Raw genomic sequence first — 24,002 nt, 5'->3', positions numbered from 1 at the left:
TCGATCTTCCAGTGCAATGAGTGTGAATCCTGAATCCTTCCTGGTGATGCTGACAAAGTTTTATGAATTTATTTGTAAAAGTATAGACAGTGGAAATTCAAATGTCCTGTGATGCCTCTTCCGCTCCAAGTCGGCCCGTTTGACGTCCTACCCCCCTTAACCCCAAATTTCACCGCACTGTCCTAACGGATATGTTCGTCGTACGTCTCACATTGATTTCTGGGGCTATTTCAAACGCTGCTGCTCTCGGTCGTTAAGTGAAGGCTGTCGGCCACTGCGTTGTCCGTGGTAAGAGGTAATGCCTGAAATCTGATATTCTCGGCACATTCTTAAGACTATGGATCTCGGAATATTGATTTTTAACCAAAGCTCTTTCAAATTCTAAAGGTGGCAGGGGTAAAATACAGGGAGCGAAGGGCTATTTACAATTTGTACAGAAACCAGATGGTAGTTATTTGGGCCAAGGGGCATGAAAGGGAAGCAGTAGTTGGGAAGGGAGTGAAACAGGGTTGTAGCCTCTCCCTGATGTTATTCAATCTATATATTGAGCAAGCAGTAAAGGAAACAAAAGAAACATTCGGAGTAGGTATTAAAATCAATGGAGAAGAAATAAAACTTTGAGGTTCGCCGATGACATTGTAATTCTGTCAGAGACAGCAAAGGACTTGGAAGAGCAGTCGAACAGAATGGACGGTGTCTTGAAAGGAGGATATAAGATGAACATCAACAAAAGCAAAACGAGGATAATGGAATGTAGGCGAATTAAGTCGGGTGATGCTGGGGGAATTAGATTAGGAAATGCGACACTTAAAGTAGGAAAGGAGTTTTGCTATTTGGGGAGCAAAATAACTGATAATGGTCGAAGTAGAAAGGCTATAAAATGTAGACTGGCAATGGCAAGGAAAGCGTTTCTGAAGAGGAGAAATTTGTTAACATCGAGTATAGATTTAAATGTCAGGAAGTCGTTTCTGAAAGTATTTGTTTGGAGTGTAGCCATGTATGGAAGTGAAACGTGGACGATAAATAGTTTAGACAAGAAGAGAATAGAAGCTTTCGAAATGTGGTGCTACAGAAGAACGCTGAAGATTAGATGGGTTGATCACATAACTAATTAGGAGGTGTTGAATAGAATTGGGGAGAAGAGGAGCTTGTGGCACAACTTGTCTAGAAGAAGGGATCGGTTGGTAGGGCATGTTCTGAGGCATCAAGGGATCGCCAATTTAGTATTGGAGGGCAGCGTGGAGGGTTAAAATCGTAGAGGGAGGCGAAGAGATGAATACACTAAGCAGATTCAGAAGGATGTAGGCTGCAGTAGGTACAGGGAGATGAAGAAGCTTGCACAGGAAAGAGTAGAGCTGCATCAAACCAGTCTCAGGATTGAAGACCACAATAACAACAACAACAACGATTTCCGGAATGGAATATCCCATGCGTTTAACTCCAACTACCATTCCGCGTTCAAAGTCTGTCAGTTCCCGTCGTGCGACCATGATCACGTCGGAAACGTTTTCACATTAATCACCTCAGTACAAGTGACAGCTCCGTTAATGTACTGCCCTTTTATACCTACTGTATGCGACACTACCGCCGTTTTGACACATGCATATCGCTATCCCATGTCTTTTGTCACATCAGTGCAATACTGAGCTACTGCCATTGATTATACTATTCGTTTCAAAAGCTGCGAGATCGTCGCGAACAAACAGTGACCCGTATACGTAATAAGTTTCCTTTAATTTATGTCTATGGTCACAAACTTTTTGTTAACAGGTTACCGGTTTCGGTCTTTAATGACCATCATCAGATCTGTTTCATAAAAACAAAGTCCTAACGTACTGCACCCATAGTGGCATCGTCAAATGTTAAATGCGGAATCAGCACCAGAATCGTCAAATACATATAAGTAACATCACATGCCCTAGTCATGTTGTTTAAAACAAGCTGTACGTTAGGACTTTGTTTTTATGAAACAGATCTGATGATGGTCATTAAAAACCGAAACCGATAATCTGTAAACAAAAAGTTTGTGACCATAGACGTAAATTAAAGTAAACTTATACTATTCGTTGCGCTGGGGATTTGTCGACCGCGGTGGACGCTGACGTAATTGGGTGGAGAAGTTAGCAGCTGCTATCAAGGAGAAGTGGCGCGGTCTCCCTGGCCCCGAAGAAGGCCAAGATTAAAGCCCTCAGACAGCGGCCATCTTTGTGTCATTAGAGGAGAGCTATTAGGACCAGTCCCCCTACCCCGGTCTTTCTGAATTAAAGGGCGATTCGGGGAAGCCCCTAACGACCGCAGAATGTCCCGCAGCAAAAAGGGCCGCTTAGCGCGCGTGAGAAGAGAAGGGAGCGGGGCCGCAGGGCTAATAGCCGGGCCCCAGGCGGCGGCACAGGGAGCCCGTATCACACGAAGGGCCTACCGCAACGTCTCCAGGTCCCCGAGCCTAACTCAACTACCATTCGTTTTGTTTCTTAAAAGCGCGGAGAATGGATGTTATCGACGTACTAGTGTTCGTACACACATCCTCCTCTAGACTCCAGCTGTTTATGCGAAGGGCAGTCATAAAAATTACGTGCATGTCCGAAGAAACAGACACTGTTGGCCAACGAGAGCTGTACGAGATACTTCGCAATTAATTTGCTGACTGCGAATTTCTTGACGTTACCTATATTTGGTATACAGGGTTGTCCATTGATCGTGACCGGGCCAAATATTTCACGAAATAAGCATCAAACGAAAAAACTACAAAGGACGAAACTGGTCTAGCTTCAAGGAGGAAACCAGATGGCGCTATGGATGGCCCTCTAGATGGCGCTGCCATACGTCAAACCGATATCAACTGCATTATTTTAAATAGTAGTCCCCATTTTTATTACATATTCGTGTAGTACGTAAATAAATATGAGTGTTTTAGTTGGACCACTTTTTTCTCTTTGTGATAGATGGCGCTGTAATAGTCACAAACATATGGCTCACAATTTTAGACGAACTGTTGGTAACAGGTAGGTTTTTTAAATTAAAATACAGAACGTAGGTACGTTTGAACATTTTATTTCGGTTGTTCCAATGTGATACATGTACTTTTGTGAACACTTCATTTCTGAGAACGCGTACTGTTACGGCGTGATTCCCTGTAAATACCACATTAATGCAATAAATGCTCGAAATGATGTCCGTCAACCTCAATGCATTTGGCAATACGTGTAACGGCATTCCTCTCAACAGCGAGTAGTTCGCCTTCCGTAATGTTCGCATATGCACTGGCAATGCGCTGGCCCATGTTGTCAGGCGTTGTCTGTGGATCACGAAAGCAAATATCCTTTAACTTTCCCCACAGAAAGAAATCCGGGGACGTCAGATCCGGTGAACGTGCGGGCCATGGTATGGTGCTTCGACGACCAATCCACCTGTGATGAAATATGCTATTCAATACCGCTTGAACCGCACGCGAGCTATGTGCCGGACATCCATCATGTTGGAAGTACATCGCCATTCTGTCATGCAGTGAAACATCTTGTATTAACATCGGTAGAACATTACGTAGGAAATCAGTATACATTGCACCATTTAGATTGCCATCGATAAAATGGGGGCCAATTACCTTTCCTTCCATAATGCCGCACCATACATTAACCCGCAAAGGTCGCTGATGTTCCACTTGTCGCAGCCATCGTGCAGTTTCCGTTGCCCAATAGTGCATGCTATGCCGATTTACGTTACCGCTGTTTGTGAATGACGCTTCGTCGCTAAATAGAACGCGTGCAAAAAATCTGTCATAGTCCCGTAATTTCTCTTGTGCCCAGTGGCAGAACTGTACACGACGTTCAAAGTCGTTGCCATTCAATTCCTGGTGCATAGAAACATGGTACGGGTGCAGTCGAGGTTGATGTAGCATTCTCAACAACGACGTTTTTGAGATTTACGATTCTCGCGCAATTTGTCTGCTATTGATTTGCGGATTAGCCGCGACAGCAGTTAAAATACCTACATAGGCATCATCATTTGTTGCAGATCGTGGTTGACGTTTCACATGTGGCTGAACACTTCCAGGATACCGAGCAGAATACATAGCACACGCCCGTTGGGCATTTTGATCTCAATAGCCATGCATCAACACGATATTGACCTTTTCCACAATTGGTAAACGGTTCATTTTAACACGGGTAATGTATCACGAAGCAAATACCATACGCACTGGCGGAATGTTACGTGATACCACGTACTTATATCTATCACAAAGCGAAAAAGCGGTCCAACTAAAACATTCATATTTCTTAACGCACCACACGAATATGCAATAAAAAATGGGGGTTCCTATTTAAAAAACGCAGGCGATATCCGTTTGACCTACGGCAGCGCCATCTAGCGGGAAAACCATAGCGCCATCTGGTTTCCCCCTTCAAGCCAGACAAGTTTCGTACTTTGTAGTTTTTTCGTTTGATACTTATTTCGTGAGACATTTGGCCCCGTCACCATCAATGGACCACCCAGTATACTGCCACACATAAGTGACATATGAAAATTTGTGTCGGACTAGTTCTCGAAACCGTACTACCTTCTTATTCCTAGTGGTCACCTAAACTACTTCGGTCATCCGTGCACGCTTCCCCGACCGACCCGAACTTTTTTAATATGTCACACTGTCTACATCCTTATAGTGTAGTCCACTTCAACATGTGCTTTCATATGTCTCTAACGAGCTGTGGATCTGTAGCTAAGACATCTGATGTGAAGAAATTCCGAGTCAGCCAATTAATTTCGAAGTATTTCATACAACTGTGATTCGTCAATAGTGTGTATTCTTTCAAACATGCATCTACATATTGCGAGCCTAGGCGGGCACACGAAGATAACAACATTGGTCTCGATTCCTCGCTTTCTCATTCCGGGAATCCGAGTGAAGTTTGGGTTGTTCCGAGGAGCATGCCCGCATAGCCGAAGTGGCTAAGCCAGCTGCTCGCAGTAAGCAGGAAGTCTGGGTTCGAGGACGGATGTGGCAAATGGTTCAAATGGCTCTGAGCATTATGGGACTTAACATCTGAGGTCATCAGTCCCCTAGAACAGAACTACTTAAACCTAACTAACCTAAGGACATCACACACATCCATGCCCGAGGCAGGATTCGAACCTGCAACCGTAGCAGTCGCGCGGTTCTGGACTGAAGCGTCTAGAACCGCTCAGCCACTGCGGGCGGCCCGGATCTGGCACAAATTTTCATACACTGATGTGTTAAAAGTTATGTGATACCTCCTAATATCGTGTCGGACCTCCTTTTTGCCGATGTCCGCAGCAGCTCGGCATGGCATGATATCAACAAGTCGTTGAAAGTCCCCTGCGGAAATACTGAGCCACCCTGCCTCTATAGCTGTTAATAATTGCGAAAGTGTTACCGATGCAGGTTTTGTGCAACGGTTATGTCCGATGAATGTTCGATGGGACTTATACTGAGCGACGGTGGTGGCTGCGCCAATCACTCGAATTGTCCAGCATGTTCTTCAGATGAATCGCGAACAATTGCGACCTGGTGACATGACGCATTGTCGTCCATAGAAATTCCGTCGTTATTTGGGACCAGGAAGTCGGTGAATGGCTGCAGATGGTCTCCAAGTAGCCGAACGTAACCTTTTCCAGTAAATTACCTGTTCAGTTGAACCAAAGAATCCAGTCCATTCCATGTAAACACAGACGACACCATTATGGAACCAGCACCAGCTTGCACAATGTCTCATTGAAAAGTTGGGTCCATGGCTTCGTGCGGTCTGCGCCACACCGAACTCCACCATCAGCACCCGGCGAACGGCCTACCTGACGGGAGGCCCTAGTCACACGGCTTTTACATTTTTTTCCTAATAGAATAAAGGGCTACTATAAATGAGTCACACGTTTCCAAGTTCTATATCTTCCAAACTATTATATGTACTAGTTATGTGTCAAGAGAACCGTAAACTCACCACGTTTGCATTGTGCCCACCAATTGGAGCTACGAGTGCAGTGCATTGACAAAATTGTGACAAAGCAAGAAAACAGTCAAGGAGGAAACTAGTAGTACTGTATCCGAACATTACAGGTAGGGCGAACAAACCTGTAATGTTCGGATACAGTACTACTAATTTCTTTGTTTGACACAGTCAAGTCGTTTAAATATCTGTATGTAACGTTGCAAAGCGCTATGAAATGGAACGAGCATGTGAAAGCTTTGGTAGGGAAGGCAAATGGTCGAGACTTCGGTTTATTGGGAGAATTTTAGGGAAGAGTGGTTCACCTGTAAAGGAGACCGCATATAGGACGCTGGTGCGACCTATTCTTGAGCACTGTTCGAGTGTTTGGGAACCGTACCAGGCCGGACTGATGGAAGACACCGATACAATTCAGGGGTGGGCTGTTAGATTTGTTACCGGTATGTTCGAACAACACGTAACTTTTACGAAGATGCTTCCGTAACTCAGATTGGAATCTCTGGAGGGAAGGCGACATTGTTTTCGAGAAGCACTACTGAGAAAATTTAGAGAACCGGCATTTGAAGCTGACTACCGAACGATTCTACTGCCGCCAATATACCGTACATTGCTCGTAAGAACCACCAAAATAATATGTGAGAAATTAGGTATCATACGGAGGCGTCGCCCTATTTGCGAATGAAACAGCAAAGGAAATGACTAGTGGTGGTTCGTGGCGCTTTGCATCATGCACCGTACAGTGGCTTCCGGAGTATCTGTGTAGATGTAGAAACAGTTTCCGAGTGCTTGAATATGCAATCGCCAGAATGTAGGAGTGTTCGGCAGTAAGACTCTTCATGATATTGTGGCGCGCATGAACGAGATTCGCAGTGTCGCAGAAGAAGTTTCATAGGCATTCTTCTTCTGTGAGAAGACTGACGAGTACTTCCTACCTTGCTATGTTGCATTTCTGGTTGTTTCCACAACTGACTGCTGATTCCGAGAATTTCATCTATCTTCAAGATGGGGCACCCCCTCATTGGAGCATCGAAGTTCGTCGCTATCTAAAAGAAAAACTTGCGCATTGTTGGATGGGTGTAGTTGTGGAGATGATGTGGCTCCATTTACTTGCGCCCCCCCCCTTTTGGAGGGGGGGAGGGGAGGGGTACATGAAGGATCGTGTTAATGTACCCCTCCCGCAACGGCAAGAACACTCGAACAGATCAGAGAGCGCATCAGTAGTGCTGCTGCGATGACCATTGACAAGTTGTTACTACATAAGGTACGGAACGAATTGACTACCACTTAGACGTGTATCGTATGAGCAGAGGGGCACTCATAGAATATTTGTAGAACACATATTTCAGACTTGGTGAATTTACAGCTCTATTCAAGCACCAGTAATATCCACACATGAAACTTCCTGGCAGATTAAAACTGTGTGCCGTACCGAGACTCGAACTCGGGACCTTTGCCTTTGGCAGGCAAGTGCTCTACCAACTGAGCTACCCAAGCACGACTCACGACCCGTCCTCACAGCTTTACTTCTGCCAGTACCTCGTCTCCTACCTTCCAAACTTCACAGAAGTTGTCCTGCGAAACTTGCAGGAGTAGCACTTCTGGAAGAAAAGATACTGCGGAGACGTGGTTTAGCCAGAGGCTGGGGGATGCTAATGTCCGTACATGTATTACTTTGGAAAAGACAGATCTTTGAAAATTAATAAATTATTTATGTACTTGACACTAAACTGATTAACGCAACTTAACTGCACTGTGCATGACATTCCTTTAAAAAATAATATTTGATTGGGGTAATGTTTGGAGTTATCACTGGTGTCCCGTGCCGAGGAGTTGTGGAAGTTGGCAATCCTCGTACTGATGACACACACCAACACCAACAATAACGACCACAACAAGTATCTAAAAGGGGTAGTTAAATGAAAAACGAACACCTGCCACAACGAGACCTTGAAATTTTTCTATGCAAAAGTAACCACCACACGCGTTAAGCTAATTATCGCACTGGAAGACGACACGATCCATTCCAGTTTTGCGGTGTTTTCCACACTGTAGCGTAGCCTTCCTTCGATCGACAGTATGGGGCGGGCGTTATCGTGCAGTAGGATGATTCCGCCCGACAGCGCTACTGGGCGTTTTGACTTTCTGGCGCGATGCAGTTTCTGCAAAGTTTCCCCTGAGCGCTGCGCATTGAGTGTCACTCCTCGTTCGAGGAACTCAACGAGCAGAGGGCCCCTGCAGTTGAAGAAGATGGTCATCATGACTTTACTGGCCCTTGTGTGAACAACTCTGGATTTCTTTGGCGGGGGAGATGAGCCTGTTTCCATTGTTGGTTCTACCGTTTCCCCTCGGGCTGTCAGACGCAATCATCCTGTTAGGCAATAATGCTGCCCCCCCCCCCCCCCGTCCCCAAACTGGCAATGGGACGAAGGCTACGCTTCATCGAATTGGTTGGGGGAAAACGGAACATCCTCCGTACACGTCGGACGTTTCGACGTCCGATTTTCCAGTCTCTCGTGACTTGAAGAAAGACATCCGTCGGTTTCAGCCGGACGATGAAGTGCAAGAATGGGTGCGCTTGTGGATTCGTCAGCGGTCGACCGCGTTCTACGACACACAAATTATTGATCGTCTCGTCACCCAGTCGAAGAAATATCTTGAGGAGGGACGTTCTTGAAACTAACCGAATGTCAAGTTTTCAATAAGCTCCAAAAGATTCAGTGGTGAAATCGTATCCTGAGTGCCGCGCGCGATAGCCGCGCCGTCATAAGCCCCTTGTTACGGCCCGAGCGGCTTCCCCCGTCGGGGGTTCGAGTTCTCCCTCGGGCATGTGTGTGTGTGCTGACCATAGTGTAAGTTTAAGTTAGATAAGTAGTGTGTAGGCTTAGGGACCGATGACCTCTGCAGTTTGGTCCCATAATACCACACATTTCCAAATTTTCCGTATCTGGAGTGCCTGGTTCAAAAGGCTCTGAGCACTATTGGACTTAACTTCTGAGGTCATCAGTCCCCTAGAACTTTGAACTGCTTAAACCTAACCAACCTAAGGACATCACACACATCCATGCCCGAGGCAGGATTCGAACCTGCGACCGTAGTAGTCCCGCGGTACCGGACTGAAGCGCCTAGAACCGCTCGGTCACAGAGGCCGGCCAGAGTGCCTGGAAAGTAATTAAATGTGAGACGCGACCTTCCTACCGCACCCATTTTTTGAAGCAACACTTCAGTACTAGCTCGGTGAACAACGATTCCGTGGATTACTTTCAAGCAAACATGTACGGGATACATCTAGAAGGCCGCGAAGTATACCCTGTAGTTTCATAGATCATCTGTGTCTATGTTCTGTGTCTTACAGACAACAACTAACCAGCTGCCTTGTTTATAAACAAGCAGTTCTTGTTTTTCCGCATTCAGATCTACTACAATTCTCAGAGTTGTAACTTGAGAGGCAGTTCTTGTATTTAATGATAGGAATGAAGGGAGGATGAAGATGCTAGAAGGAAATGGCTTTAAGATAGGAAATTTCACGACATCGTGAGAAAAATAGATTTGCAGCGCCTTTCTGCAGCCGACATGACAGTTGAAGACCTGGTGGAGGGATGAAGGCAGGAAAGAAGAAACAAAAGAGAAGCTTTGAAGGAAAAGAGGATCGTGAATGAAAATCTGGGACCTCCTGAAGAGATGACATAAGAAGAAAAAATGTTAGGCTGAACTTTAAATTGCATTTCCTGAAAATAATGTTTTTTTAAAGTTTATGTATCCTTTTTCTCAGAATCTGTGAAGGCTAGAATTATGAAATATGCACAATTATTCCTGTAAACCAAAGAAATGTTGTCTCAAGGGTAATTTTCGTAATTCTAATTGCAAGCTGAGATATGGGGCATAGTGCTTGGAAATTTGCATGAATTTTATATTATAGTTACGAAATTATAATTAGAAAACTATTGAAATTCTCCTATTCGACATATTAAAAAAAACTCACGAGAGAAGTTCCTTATATGCAAAGAGATTTCGTAGAAATTACTTGCAGAGTTTCGGAGACAAATTGTACATACTATTTTTTGAAAATAAAATACACTACTGGCCACTAAAATTGCAACACCACGAACATGACGTGCTACAGACGCGAAATTTAACCGACAGGAAGAAGATGCTATGATATGCAAATGATTAGCTTTTCAGAGCATTCACACAAGATTGGCACCGGTGGCGACACATACAACGTGCTGACATGAGGAAAGTTTCCAACCGATTTCTCATACACAAACAGCAATTGACCGGCGTTGCCCGGTGAAACGATGCTGTGATGCCTCGTGTAAGGATGAGAAATGCGTACCATCACGTTTCCGACTTTGATAAAGGTCGGATTGTAGCCTATCGCGATTGTGGTTTATCGTATCGCGACATTGCTCGCGTTGGTCGAGATCCAATGTCTGTTAGCAGAATATGGAATCGGTGGGTTCAGGAGGGTAATACGGAACTCCGTGCTGGATCCCAACGGCCTCATATCACTAGCAGTCGACAGGCATCTTATCCGCATGGCTGTAACGGACCGTGCAGCAACGACCCGATCCCTGAGTCAACAGATAGGGACGTTTGCAAGACAACAACCATCTCCACGAACAGTTCGACGACGTTTGTAGCAGCATGGACTATCAGTTCAGAGACCATGGCTGCGGTTACGCTTGACGCTGCATCACAGAGAGGAGCGTCTGCGATGGTGTACTCAACGACGAACCTGGGTGCACGAATGGCAAAACGTCAATTTTTCGGATGAATCCAGGTTCTGCATCACGATGGTCGCATCCGTGTTTGGCGACATTGGGGTGAACGCACATTGGAAGCGTGTATTCGTCATCGCCATACTGGCGTATCACCCGGCGTGATGGTATGGGGTGCCATTGGTTACACGTCTCGGTCACCTCTTGTACGCACTGACGGCACTTTGAACTGTGGACGTTACATTTCGGATGTGTTACGAGCCGTGGCTCTACCCTTTACATGATCTCTGCGAAACCATACATTTCAGAAGGATAATGCACGACCGCATGTTGCAGGTCCTGTACGGGCCTTTCTGGATACAGAAAATGTTCGACTGCTGCCCTGCCCACCACATTCTCCAGATCTCTCACCAATTTAAAACGTCTGGTCAGTGTTGGCCGAGCAACTGGCTCGTCACAATGCGCCAGTCACTACTCTTGATGAACTGTGATGTCGTGTTAAAGCTGCATGGGCAGCTGTACCTGTACACGACATCCAAGCTCTGCTTGACTGAATGCCCAGGCGTATCAAGGCCGTTATTACGGCCAGAGGTGGTTGTTCTGGGTACTGATTTCGCAGGATCTATGCATCCAAATTGCGTGCTAATGTAATCACATGTCAGTTCTAGTATAATATATTTGTCCAATGAATTTCTTCTTGGTGTAGCAGTTTTAATGGCCAGTAGTATATAAATAACTTAACAGTGAATGTGTTGATTTAATGTTGAACATGATGGAAAATTTCATTGTCATATCTTCAAAATTCTGGATTTCGTACATCTTTTAAATAGCGTGTGCTTTTGATGAAGGTGACTCCTTATCGCGTGTGGTGTTTACTTTTGAATGGAACCATTCCACGGTCCCTTTGCGGCAGGTGTTCAGTTTTCATTCGACTGGCTCTCGTAATTGGTGGGAGCACCGCCGCGCGGTCTGCCGTCCATCCCCGTCAGACATTCCGTGCACGCAGCTCGACTCACTGGCTGGCACCATTCGCGGCCACGCCGTCCGCCCCGGGCAACCGTTCCGCGGCTGGACACTGCGCTGGCTGCCGGCCGCTGCGCCGGTTATGCGGCCCTAATGGCCCCACGAATGGCGTGGCGCCGCTCCATTAGGCGGCTGAGTGCAGTCTCCTCCTGCCCCTCCTCCTCCTCCCCCACCCCCACCACACAGGAACAGACTCGCAAACGGGAGACGCGGCCATTCATCGGGTCAGCGAGATGCCGCGGCAGCAGTGTGGCTGCGGCAGCACCGGCGGACAGCGTAGCTCAGACGTGTCTCAGGCAGGAGCAACTGAAGTATACGATACCCTGGATTAGCGAAGCACCCGATACAAGCGCTCTTTCGGCTCACAGCCTTTCTTTTCAGAACTTTCACATTGCCACGTGGGTTTCAGCATACAGGGTGAACCAGAACTACACCTACGAATTTTCAGAGGTTCTTCGTGAGCACCGTCTGAGCATTTTCGTATAAGGCACCCCCCCCTGCTTGTTACAGAGTGAATGTTTTACTGTTTGTCTGGGTTACCGATTGACATTGCTATAAAATGTTGTTTATTACGTCTGACTACTGTGAGTTCGTTAGCCAAAAAGTCACGAAACAACACGCAGCGATAATACGAGGCGTGTGTTTTAAGTAAGTACCGTTTCGAAATTAAGAAAAGTCGTGCTGAGATATCTCAATACTTTTATTTATACATGATAGCCTGTACCTTAATCTAGTCACTGACGCCATTACAGTGTGATTCTTCCTTGTTTACGTTGTGTACTGAGTGTTTAAGATGCCTCCGATAATCGTGAGTTCCGCCGACTGTGAAGTATGGGTTGTTATAAGATTTGTTAGCGCTAAAGGCCTAAAAGCGGTCGATATTAATCGTGAGATCTGTGCAGTTTACGGAGAAAGCATTATGAGTGATGGAATGGTAAGAAAGTGGGTGAGAGCATTTAAAGATGACCGCACAAACTTGCATCATGAACAACGGAATGGGCGTCCTTCGGTCGTTAATGAAAGTTTGGTGCAGGAAGTGGACAATAAGATGAGAGAATACAGACGCTTTACGATTTCCTCCTTGCAGGACGACTTTCCTAATGTATCTCGTACTGTTTTGTATGGCACTGTGACCGAGCACTTGAATTACCGAAAATTGTGCGCACGTTGGGTACCGAAAATGTTGACGGATGTGCACAAAACCAATCGTTTAGACAGTGCATTGGCTTTCCTTGAGTGGTACCATGACGACGGTGATGATTTCTTAAGCCAAATTGTTACGGGTGATGAAACGTGGGTGGCCTACATCACACCGGAACCAAAGCAACAGTCCATGGAAGTTGAGCAAGGACATGGTTTTGCTGCAAGGCAATGCCTGTCCGCATGTGACGAAAGAGACCAAAGATCTCATCACATCTTTCCGATGGGAAACTCCAGATCATCCTCCGCACAGCCCCGATCTTGCGCCCAGTGACTACCATCTGTTCCTGCACTTGAAGAAACACCTGGGCGGTCAGCGTCTTCAAGACGATGGCGCAGTCAAAAGAGTCGTGATGCAGTGGTTAACAAGTCAGGCGGCAGACTTCTATGAGGAGGGTATTCAAAAACTGGTACAACGTTATGACAATTGCCTCAATATTGACGGAAATTGTAGAAAAGTAAGATTAAGGTACAGGCTTTCATGTAAAAATGAAATTATTGAGATATCTTACCACGCCTTTTTCTAATTTCAAAATGGTACTTGCTTAAAAAAACACGCCTCGTCTTATGACAAAACGACATAGCTGTCCCTACACAGTAAACAGAGTTTCAATCAAACAAGAGGAACTTGTACAATGCTCGTCACTTTCACTGAATAATAAGAGAATGATGGCTGAGTTTGGCCACTATGCACAACGATAACGCCGTCCTACAGAGACGTGTAACCGATCATATTCATTGCTGAATAAAACAGTCTTGCTTGCGAAGGTATCGCTTAGGTGACGCGTTTCGCTTTTGTAGGGCATTATCAGATTATCATGGACAAACGGACATTCGTGGGGCTATTCTGCTGTGAAATAAGCGTACGTCCCAATCGACTAAACCGGGGCAAGTACCTCCGACACAGTCATAACGGCAGGTGCAGCGACAGGAGCACACCTACAGAATTGCACACATCTTGCTTCACTAAATATAGTGCAACGAAAACCAGCTATGACAGCAGAAGACACATGCTCGACGTCTTATACTGTGATATTCGTTGCGCTCTGTTTAGTGAAGCAAGATGTGTGCAATCCTGTAAGTGTAACCCCATTTCTGCGGCACCGCACTCGCCACCATGGCTCTATAAGAGGCTTGGATGTATGCTTATTGCGTAGCGTAACAGTTCTGCTACCGTCTCTCAGTCCATGATAATCTGATGGTCCTCTACAACGGCGAAAATCATCATAAATACTATTTTACTCAAGAGCAACTTTTATACAGCAGCTGTGCCATCAGCCTGGTGGAGTGGGAGATGTTTCATGGGTTTATTACACTACTGGCCATTAAAACTGCTGCTCCACGAAGAATGACCTGCTACAGACGCGAAATTTAAGCGACAGGAAGAAGATGCTGTGATATGCAAATGATTAGCTTTTCAGAGCATTCACACAAGGTTGACGCCGGTGGCGACACCTACAACGTGCTGACATGAGGAAAGTTTCCAACCGATTTCTCGTACACAAACAGCAGTTGACCGGCGTTGCCTGGTGAAACGTTGTTGTGATGCCTCGTGTAAGGATGAGATATGCGTACCATCACGTTTCCGAGTTTGATAAAGGTCGGATTATAGCCTATCGCGATTGCGGTTTATCGTATCGCGACATTGTTGATCGCGTTGATCAAGATCCAATGTCTGTTAGCAGAATATGGTATCGGTGGGTTCAGGAGGGTAATACGGAACGCCCTGCTGGATCCCAACGGCCTCGTATCACTAGCAGTCGAGATGACAGGCATCTTATCCGCATGGCTGTAACGGATGGTGCAGCCACGTCCCGATCCCTGAATCAACAGATGGGGACGTTTGCAAGACAACAAACATCTGCACGAACAGTTCGACGACGTTTGCAGCAGCATGGACTATCAGCTCGGAGACCATGGCTGCGGTTACCCTTGACGCTGCATCACAGACAGGAGCTCCTGCGATGGTGTACTCAACGATGAACCTGGGTGCACGAATGGCAAAACGTAATTTTTTTTATGAATCCAGGTTATGTTTACAGCATCATGATGATCGCATCCGTGTTTGGCGATATCGCGGTGAACGCACATTGGAAGCGTGCATTCGTCATCACCATAGTCCCGTATCATCCGGCGTGATGGTATGGGGTGCCATTGGTTACACGTGTCGGTCACCTCTTGTTCACATTGACGGCACTTTGAACAGTGGACGTTACATTTCGGATGTGTTACGACCCGTGGCGCAACCCTTCAAATGGTTCAAATGGCTCTGAGCACTATGGGACTTAACTTCTGTGGTCATCAGTCCCATAGAACTTAGAACTACTTAAACCTAACTAACCTAAGGACATCACACACATCCACGCCCGAGGCAGGATTCGAACCTGCGACCGTAGCAGTCGCGCGGTTCCGGACTGAGCGCCTTAACCGCGAGACCACCGTGGCCCTCTACCCTTCATTCGATCCCTGCGAAACCCTACATTTCAGCAGGATAATGCACGACCGCATGTTGCAGGTCCTGTACGGGTCTTTCTGGATACAGAAAATGTTCGACTGCTGCCCTGGCCAGCGCATTCTCCAGATCTCTCACCAATTGAAAACGTCTGGTCAATGGTGGCCGAGCAACTGGCTCGTCACAATACGCCAGTCACTACTATTGATGAACTGTGGTATCGTGTTGAAGCTGCATGGGCAGCTGTACCTGTACACGCCATCCAAGCTCTGTTTGACTTAATGCCCAGGCGTATCAAGGCCGTTATTACGGCCGGAGGTCGTTGTTCTGGGTACTGATTTCTCAGGATCTGTGCACCGAAATTGCGTGAAAATGTAATCAGATGTCAGTTCTAGTATAATATATTTTCCAGTGAATACCCGTTTATCATCTGCATTTCTTCTTGGTGTAGCAATTTTAATGGCCAGTAGCGTAGAAGTCCATCGGGTGAGTGAAACGGGACAGGATGTTGGAAAGTCTATATCTTAAGAACAGGCCACCAATTAAAGAGTTACACACAACGCAAAAAGGCATGAGCGAAGAAATGGTGTGCACATCGGTCCTAAATCGGTACGTGAGTAAGACAGGGTTCTTGTTTTTCATCTACTCTGTTTACCCTACACATCGAAGACTTGCTAGTGAAGACGCTAGAAATAGAGAAGAAAGAATAAACATGGGCGGCTGGAATATCAATTGTGTCAGATTTTCTGGTACTGCTTGCAGGTGAATTATAATCTATTCAAAGAAAAGACTTGAAGCAAAATTGTAAGACTATGGAATGAAAATCAACACACTCAAAATGAAGATGATGAGAGTACGTGACGAAGACGATATGAAAGTGTTAACAACATAAGGTCAAATTGAACAGGTTGCACAATATAGATATTTGGGGAGCATGCTGGCAACTGGACGAGTGAGAAAGGAATAAGATCAAGATCTGCAATAGCGAAATAAGCTTATCATGCAGCGAAATGTGGTAGCAATTACTGATAAGGTTGTTTAAATGCTTCGTGTGGATTTTTTGCGAACGTCTGTGCAAGTTAGGCATTGAAGAATAGATACACAAAATTAAAGCATTGGAGATGGTTTGGAAGAGACAGGAAAAAAGATAAAATGGACAGGGAAGTAATGGGAAGATAGAGAAAAACAGAACTCTCCTTAACCTCGGTAAGAAAAGAAAAGTAGAGTGGGTGGGACGTATACCGCGACTAAAAGGAGTTCTGACTACAGCTATCGAATGTACCGTGGGAGGACAGAAGGAATAGGAAGGAGATGAATATAAACGTTGGAAGTGAAAAGAGGAAGGTAGCAGACTACGAAGCAGTTGGCCTGGAACAGGATCACATGGAGACAGCAGTGCTGGCGAAGCGCTGAAGTAGGAAATGCAGAGTAGTCGTGCAGATGTAGTTACAGATACTGGAATTCTTCGTCTGGCGCAGTGCGTAGAGCTAGACTTGGCGGTGAGTCACAGGTGATCGATACCGCCTTGTGGCAACAGCAACAGTTAGTTTGCTGCACCGCTTGGCTTAGAACCAGATCATAGATGGGCCGCTAATTCCTTTTCGAGTAGTCCAGTCAGTGTTACCGCATCACAATCTTAGTGTAGTATCTGTATGGACGACCTAAGAAGATGTGGCTCTTCTTTACCGCAGTGTCGTAATGTGGATGCTGCCAAACAAACGCGACGCAGGTGTTCCCCCAGGAGCCGCGACTGAAAGTGAGGCGTGTTGTAGAGTTCTTGAATCTTCCGGCCCCATAAAGTTTCTCGTGTCAGAGCTTAGTCAACAATATCGGATTTACTTTAACATTATCTCTGCCTCTGTATCAGGGTGACTCTTCTCACTTTTCGACTTATCTCTCCTTACCAGTTTGAGGTCGTTCAAAATATCCCCAGCTGCTACAGTTACTTATTTTTGCGCGTATTTCATTTCCTACTGCAAAGAGTTGCGCATGCTGTTGTAGAACAGAACTCGTCCTTTACAGATAAGTATGCCAGTAGCCTAGGGCAGAATGGCTCCGAACTGGAAATATTTGGGAGGGGATTTCCAAGTCTGGCGTTCGCTTGGTATGCAAGGGAAACCGTAAAAAAACCTCTGTAGGAGCTAGGAGATGAAGCTATTTTATTTTTTATTTCTTGGTGCATGTTGAGTATTATCTCAGTAAAAAATTAAATCTGTGTGATCGTCTCTCTCTCTCTCTCCGCGTGTGTGTGTGTGTGTGTGTGTGTGTGTGTGTGTGTGTGTGTGTGCGTGCGTGTATGTGTCATTCTTTCTCTCCTTCGTAAGTGGCTGTTTTGATCAGGTGTCTGCTGTTCCATTTCCAGGATTACGGCAGTGAGGTTTTACTCAGCACATGGTACACCCAGAGTCATAATTTCGATGTTTATTAATAAGTTCATGACGATGTATGCCTCTGGATGGTTGTTTCGTCCGGTGTAGAGGTATCTCAGTAAGTGAGGCGCTGATCCGCAACGATCTGACGAACCATGTGCTTCTAGGTGTATAAAAACGCTCGTCGTCCATCACAAATTCAGCGTGCAAATCTTAATTTCCTTAGGCAGTGAAATTTTTTTTTTCGCCTACGACAGCTGATATTGAAGTAAGTTCGAGGACATCCATGTTCTTTCTTCGAAGCGCCATTGTAGATGAGACTTTGTTTGTTTGTGGTTTTATTAGTTTGTGGTTTTATTACACTCATGCTCGTAAATTAAGGATAACTGCAGAACGTGGAGCCGCACAACTTGACACTACAAAAAACTGGCGCTAATAGCATAGTCACATATGGAACACACACGACACAGATGATCACCATGCACACGTACACATGCCGCACAACGGGTTGGCATACTCTGTATTAGGTGGTCGAGCAGCTGCTGGGGTACAGCCTCCCATTCTTGCACCAGTTCCTGTCGGAGCACCTGATGCGTCCTAGGGGTTTGAAGACATGCAGCGATACGTCGACCGAGAGCATCCCATAGTGCTCGATGGGGTTTAGGTCTGTAGAACAAGCAGGCTACTCCATCCGCCTGCTATCTTCTGTTTCAAGGTACTCCTCCACGATGACAGCTCGGTGGGGCCGTGCATTATCATCCATCAGGAGGGAGGTGGGACCCACTGCACCCATGAAAAGGCGGACGTACTGGTGCAAAATGACGTCCTGATACACCTGACCTGTCAAAGACATGCAAGGGTGTACGAGAACCAATCATAATCCCACCCCACACCATCAAACCACTACCTCCATACAGGTCCCTTTGAAGGACATTAAGGTGTTGGTATCTGGTTCCTGGTTAACGCCAGATGAAAACCCGGCGCGTATCACTGTTCAGACTATACATGGACTCGTCCGTGAACACAACCTGGGACCACTGTTCCGTGGCCGTCTGCGGGCACTGATGGTGATGTATCGGTCTTCTTGTGGTGTTGTACACTGTGGACGTCCTGTATTGTAGCGCCTGGACACGTTTCATGTCTGCTGGATGTGTTGCCATAATCTTGAGATCACACTTTGTGGCACACGGAGGGCCCGTGCTACGACCTGCTGTGTTTGACCAGCCTCGAGTCGCCCTAGTATTCAACCCTCATAACGTCATCAATATGCGTTCTTTGAGCCATTTTCAACACACAGTCACCATTAGCACGTCTGAAAACGTCTGCACACTTACTCGCTGCACCGTACTCTGACATGCACCAACACACCTCTGCGTATGTGGACTGCTGCCAGCGCCACCCCGCGACGACCGCAGGTCAAATGCACCGCATGGTTATACCCCGAGGTGATTTAAACCCGCAAACCGCCCACCAGAGCCTTGTTTCACCACGTGTCAGCATTATACTTATGAGCATGAGTGTAGTTTGGTATCCATTGTGAAAGTCTAGATGCAGTACAACACGTTCTAACCTACTGATTTGCGACAATGATTCAAATGGTGACTGTAAGGGTGCAGTACAATTTGTGAAAGTTATGCTATCGACTTGTCAGTTGGCAGACATTATCACTGTGTCTCGATAAATAACCAACACTATTAAGTCCGCAGCCTGTTGTCGCACAACTGTAAAAGAAGCTGACAGATGGCCAGAAACGAGAACTATAAGAAATCGAAGACTTTCAGTCTCGCGCGTATGCAGCTGTAGTTAAAGATGCGTAGATTGCTGGCAGTGCATATTTCACGTTTAGTTTCAGCATTAAAATTGTGAAGCGCACCAGTTACTTACAGATGGCCCACCCGACTGGCCATCCGGCGGATTAGTGTCGAGGGCCGGTGTGCCAGTCAGCCTGTGGATGGTTTTTTACGGCGGTTTTCCATCTGCCTCGGCGAATGCGGGCTAGTTCCCCTTATTCCGTCTCAGTTTCACTGTGTCGGCGGCTGCTGCGAAACACTGTCTCCACGTACGCGTACACCATAATTACTCTACCATGCAAACATTTGGGGTTACACTCGTCGCCGGCCGCGGTGGCCGAGCGGTTCTAGGCGCTTCAGTCTGGAACCGCGCGACTGCTACGGTCGCAGGTTCGAATCCTGCCTCGTTCATGGATGTGTGTGATGTCCTTAGGTTAGGTTTAAGTAGTTCCAAGTTCTAGGGGACTGATGACCTCAGATGTTAAGTCCCATAATGCTCAGAGCCATTTGAATTTACTGGTACACTCATCTGTTATGTTCTTGAGAAAGATTTTGTGCATTCCATTGGATTATACCGACCATAGGAACATTCGAAAATAGAAATTCGGAACACCACGCCATTTGCGCGAAGACAGTTTTGACACTGCGACATTTCTTGGTGTAAATCTAACTTTGGAAAGAAACTTCGTTAGCGGTGCTGAAAACTTGGCAATAATTTCACGCAAAATTAGGCAAAATGGATCACTTTTACGAAAACTGGCGCTTTCAGTTTATTAAGAACCAATATACACTAAAGGAATTTCACCAAAAAAATTTCAAATAATTTTTCATTGATTTATTTTTTTAAATTTATTCGCCACACTGTTTGTTGTGTCTAGACAAGACAGCATAGACACAATGAGAGGAAGCCGAAAGGCGCGCGCTCAAACTCACTCAGGCTGGCGTGAGGTCTGAAACAGGATACGTAATGAATGCTATAAAGAAAAGTACGTAGCTTCCGGAATACTTAACTTTAATCCACATTTGTAGAACATCGCTCCTGACGATATATTAATAGAATCTCAATATCAATTGAATACGGCGCCTTGTTAGGTCGTAGCAATTGTAGCTGAAGGCTATGCTAACTATCGTCTCGGCAAATGAGAGCGTAGTTGTCTGTAAACTGTTCCTTGCAAAGTCGGCTGTACAACTGGGGCGAATGCCAGTACGTCTCTCTAGACCTGCCGTGTGGTGGCGCTCGGTCTGCGATCACTGACAGTGGCGACACGCGGGTCCGACGTATACTAATGGACCGCGGCCGATTTAAAGGCTACCACCTAGCAAGTGTGGTGTCTGGCGGTGACACCTCAGTGTTAGTAGTCGATAAGGGCAAGGTTATTTAAATATAGAATGGAATAATCTTCTGCGGACGTAGATAAACGGAAAACAAAAATAAAAATGAAAATCGGGTTTGAATATTGGGCACAAAAATGTGAAGTCGTGACGTTGGTCACTGTGCCCCCGCTTCGGTTGAACCGGTTACTCGCTCAAAGCGAAATGAAGTACCTCGAAAACTTCGATCGTCATTTCCTCAGAAACGGCCGAGTGTCTACAGATAAGCCGAGACACGTGTTCGCTTATTTTGGCTCCTCTTCCACGACGTTTCTGGAAAATGGGACTACGGCACCTGCCACGTTCTCCTCGTCAGTGAGTGTTAAGAGCTCGCAGAAAATATCGTGGCACGTGCCCAGAGATGCGTTGACTGTCACCTAGCGACCTGCGTGCGCACTTCGATCGCTTTCGTTGCTGTCTCTTTACTACACACGGTGGATCCGTAGTCTTTGGGGACGAGGAAAGTTCTTCACAATCAGGCACGGGCAATTATGTGCAAATACCGTTAAATTTACATCGGACAAGACAACCGAGGAAGCAAAAGTCTCATTAAAAACAGTACTCGAGAGAGTTGTAGGAACCGGTATCCATTCGAATCACGCAATAAAGAGAATAAATTGCGCTATAATGAGAGTAAACGAGGAGAGGAAAATATAGCTAGAAGCTAGAAGCTTCCGTACTACTTCAGGAAAGACGCAGAAGAACGAGAAGAAAGCTTTATATTTAGATAATATTGACGAACAGGCTGTCAAAGTGTAAAATAGATTTTTATTTTTATCAGAGAATACTTAAGTATAGTATACATAGGAATGTATACTAGGGTAATGAACTATGAAGCCTACTCATAACGGATAAGGGGGGGGGGGGGGGCATACCCGGCATTTGCGAGTATATAGGGCAAGCGTACCTCCATGGAGATAGGATGACCTGTGGCAAAAAAACAGGAATGTTTTATAAAGGGGCGTACCAACCAAAACGGAAAGAGGAAGTGCTCTCATAAGGTCGACCCACAGGAAAGGTGTAGGTACTGATCCTAGGAGGACAGTATCGTGACAAAAGTAACAAAATTGTACAGGAATTACAGGAATTATTGTGGAAAGTATGAATTCTACGCACAACTAGCATTATTATGTGTCATATAAACAATTGAGTGTCAAAAGAACACTTTAATTTTGCCCAGAGTTCCTCCAAACTACAAAAAATAGTAAGAATATTAGATACTAAGGAAAGGTAGACCAAAAGATGAGGAACAAAATAGATTAATCATGTTTCAGGAACACCTGGAATTTATGACTGGAAATAACAGAGTCCTCACAATTTCTAAATACTAGTGAAGAGCTGACTAAAACGTCGAGTGAATGCTCATGGCTTAATATTAAAGTAGGATGAGAGAGAATAGCGAAGTAGTAAGCAAAAGATTATTCACGGTTATTGAAAGAAAAGAAATGCATACTGTTAAAATACGAAATTCTTATTATGTGTAAAATTATTTACATAATGATTACATATCCGGGATATGTAGTGATTCGAGAATTTCGGTGTAAATTCTAGAACCACTCGGCCTTCTACCATCTTGAACACACGATATTTTAGATGTCAGTGTAGGATGATAGAATCCTCCCTACCGCACGTCACATGTTTGTGTATTGAGGTTTGAAATTCAGTCGCCAGAAGAATGTAGACGCGGTGGTCGAACTGCACCGACAAGTAACTGTCGGGCAGTCTATGGGTGTTTAGTGAGTGCGTACGAGAGGACCATGGAGTATTTATGTAACTCTGTGAAAATAGTGTCAGTGGCCATTGCTAGTGAAAAAAGGAGCTCTTAAAAAAAACTCTTAATCCAGACTTGCTAGAGGCAAGACATGTTTATTATTTCGGTGTAACAGAGTCGTGGTTATTAAACCAACCCTGTTGTTAATGTAAGTTAATTGTTTCTAATGTGAGACGACACGGGTGACTTACAAGAAGTCGAATGTTTATGTGAGAAGTGTGAGTTTTGTTCTTTATGGAAATTGAAATATACCAATAGCGAACTAAAAGTGTTCTTCTAGTACCTCCTTATTTCACGACTAAAGAGGCAGTCTTAGAGGTTCCTTTAACTAGCATTATCCTTCGGAGGTGGAGTTTATAGAGATTCCAGCAGCTGCTTAACCAACGAAGAAGATCGCCTGCGCTCTCTGAAGTTAGTCAACTTGTATAAAGGAGGTGGAAAGGTAACATACATACACTTCACACACTCTTCTGTTGTCAAAAGCGTTAGACCCTTTATAGCTCTCAGGTTTCCAAATCTCATCCAGTGCAGTCCCCAACCCCTTCCCATCCTGTTCGGTAAGTCTCCCTTGACCCATGGTTCTGGGCAACTTTCCCAAAATCTGCCCCTTTTCCTAGACCTCTCCCTTCATTTCCCTTCACCCCTCTTCCTTCCCCATCAACCTATCTGCCTGAAGATGGAGCCTCTTGCTCAGAAAGATTACCTAATTATAATCAACGTCACAGAGTGTCAGTATAGTAATCGACGACATTGTCCGCTATGCCACGGGTCAAGCAATTTTGTGATCACTGTAATTCTGTTTACATTTTAGAATGTGTAATAGACACCCATATGAATCAAAGTATCTCATTCAAATTATTCTTTGGCAACACGAGAAAGAGAGAACGTTTTTAAAAGCGGTGTAGCTGCACCAGCAGAAGGAGCAACGAGCTGAAAGCTGTGAAAGAGGGCACTAGCGACAGTCGTGTTTTCAACTATCCACCCTCTCGCACGCGCGTGCTGGCACTGTCACTCACCTTGGGCGGCCCCGGCTGTGGAGTGTGTGTGCAGCTAGCGGCCGCGGACGTGCGCGCACATGCTGCAGGCCCGCCTCACTGCTCCGCGATCCTGCAACACACACGTGCCCACACACCGTTCACCTCAACTCTCACACTTGTACCGTAACACCTAAAAACGTACACTGAAATATTCTGCTTGTTGATCTTGTAGTTCGCACCATGTTCCGAAATTTTTGTACATAACCTGCACGCAATATTTCGCATTATTCTATTCAAAAATATTATACTAACTAATTAAATACATAATTGCAAAAGATAAAGTGTTGGTATTGTTCTTATACACCAGGGGTGCC

The 24,002-nt window shown here is 45.5% G+C and overlaps 1 protein-coding gene across 1 annotated transcript in view; it reads right to left on the bottom strand.

Moving 5' to 3' along the window:
* Positions 1–23,747, bottom strand: part of LOC124718934 (glutamate-gated chloride channel) — a 428,257-nt gene extending 404,510 nt beyond the window's left edge. The window contains exon 1 of the mRNA XM_047244597.1: positions 23,668–23,747. The gene's annotated coding sequence lies outside the window, so the exon portion shown is untranslated. The remainder of the gene's footprint in view (positions 1–23,667) is intronic.
* Positions 23,748–24,002: the final 255 nt, after the last annotated feature.

This window comes from Schistocerca piceifrons, chromosome 10, assembly GCF_021461385.2.
Source record: "Schistocerca piceifrons isolate TAMUIC-IGC-003096 chromosome 10, iqSchPice1.1, whole genome shotgun sequence".
Classification (NCBI taxonomy): Eukaryota; Metazoa; Arthropoda; class Insecta; order Orthoptera; family Acrididae; genus Schistocerca; species Schistocerca piceifrons.
Note: the sequence above shows the minus strand (reverse complement) of the source record. Positions and strands in the feature narration are given on the sequence as shown.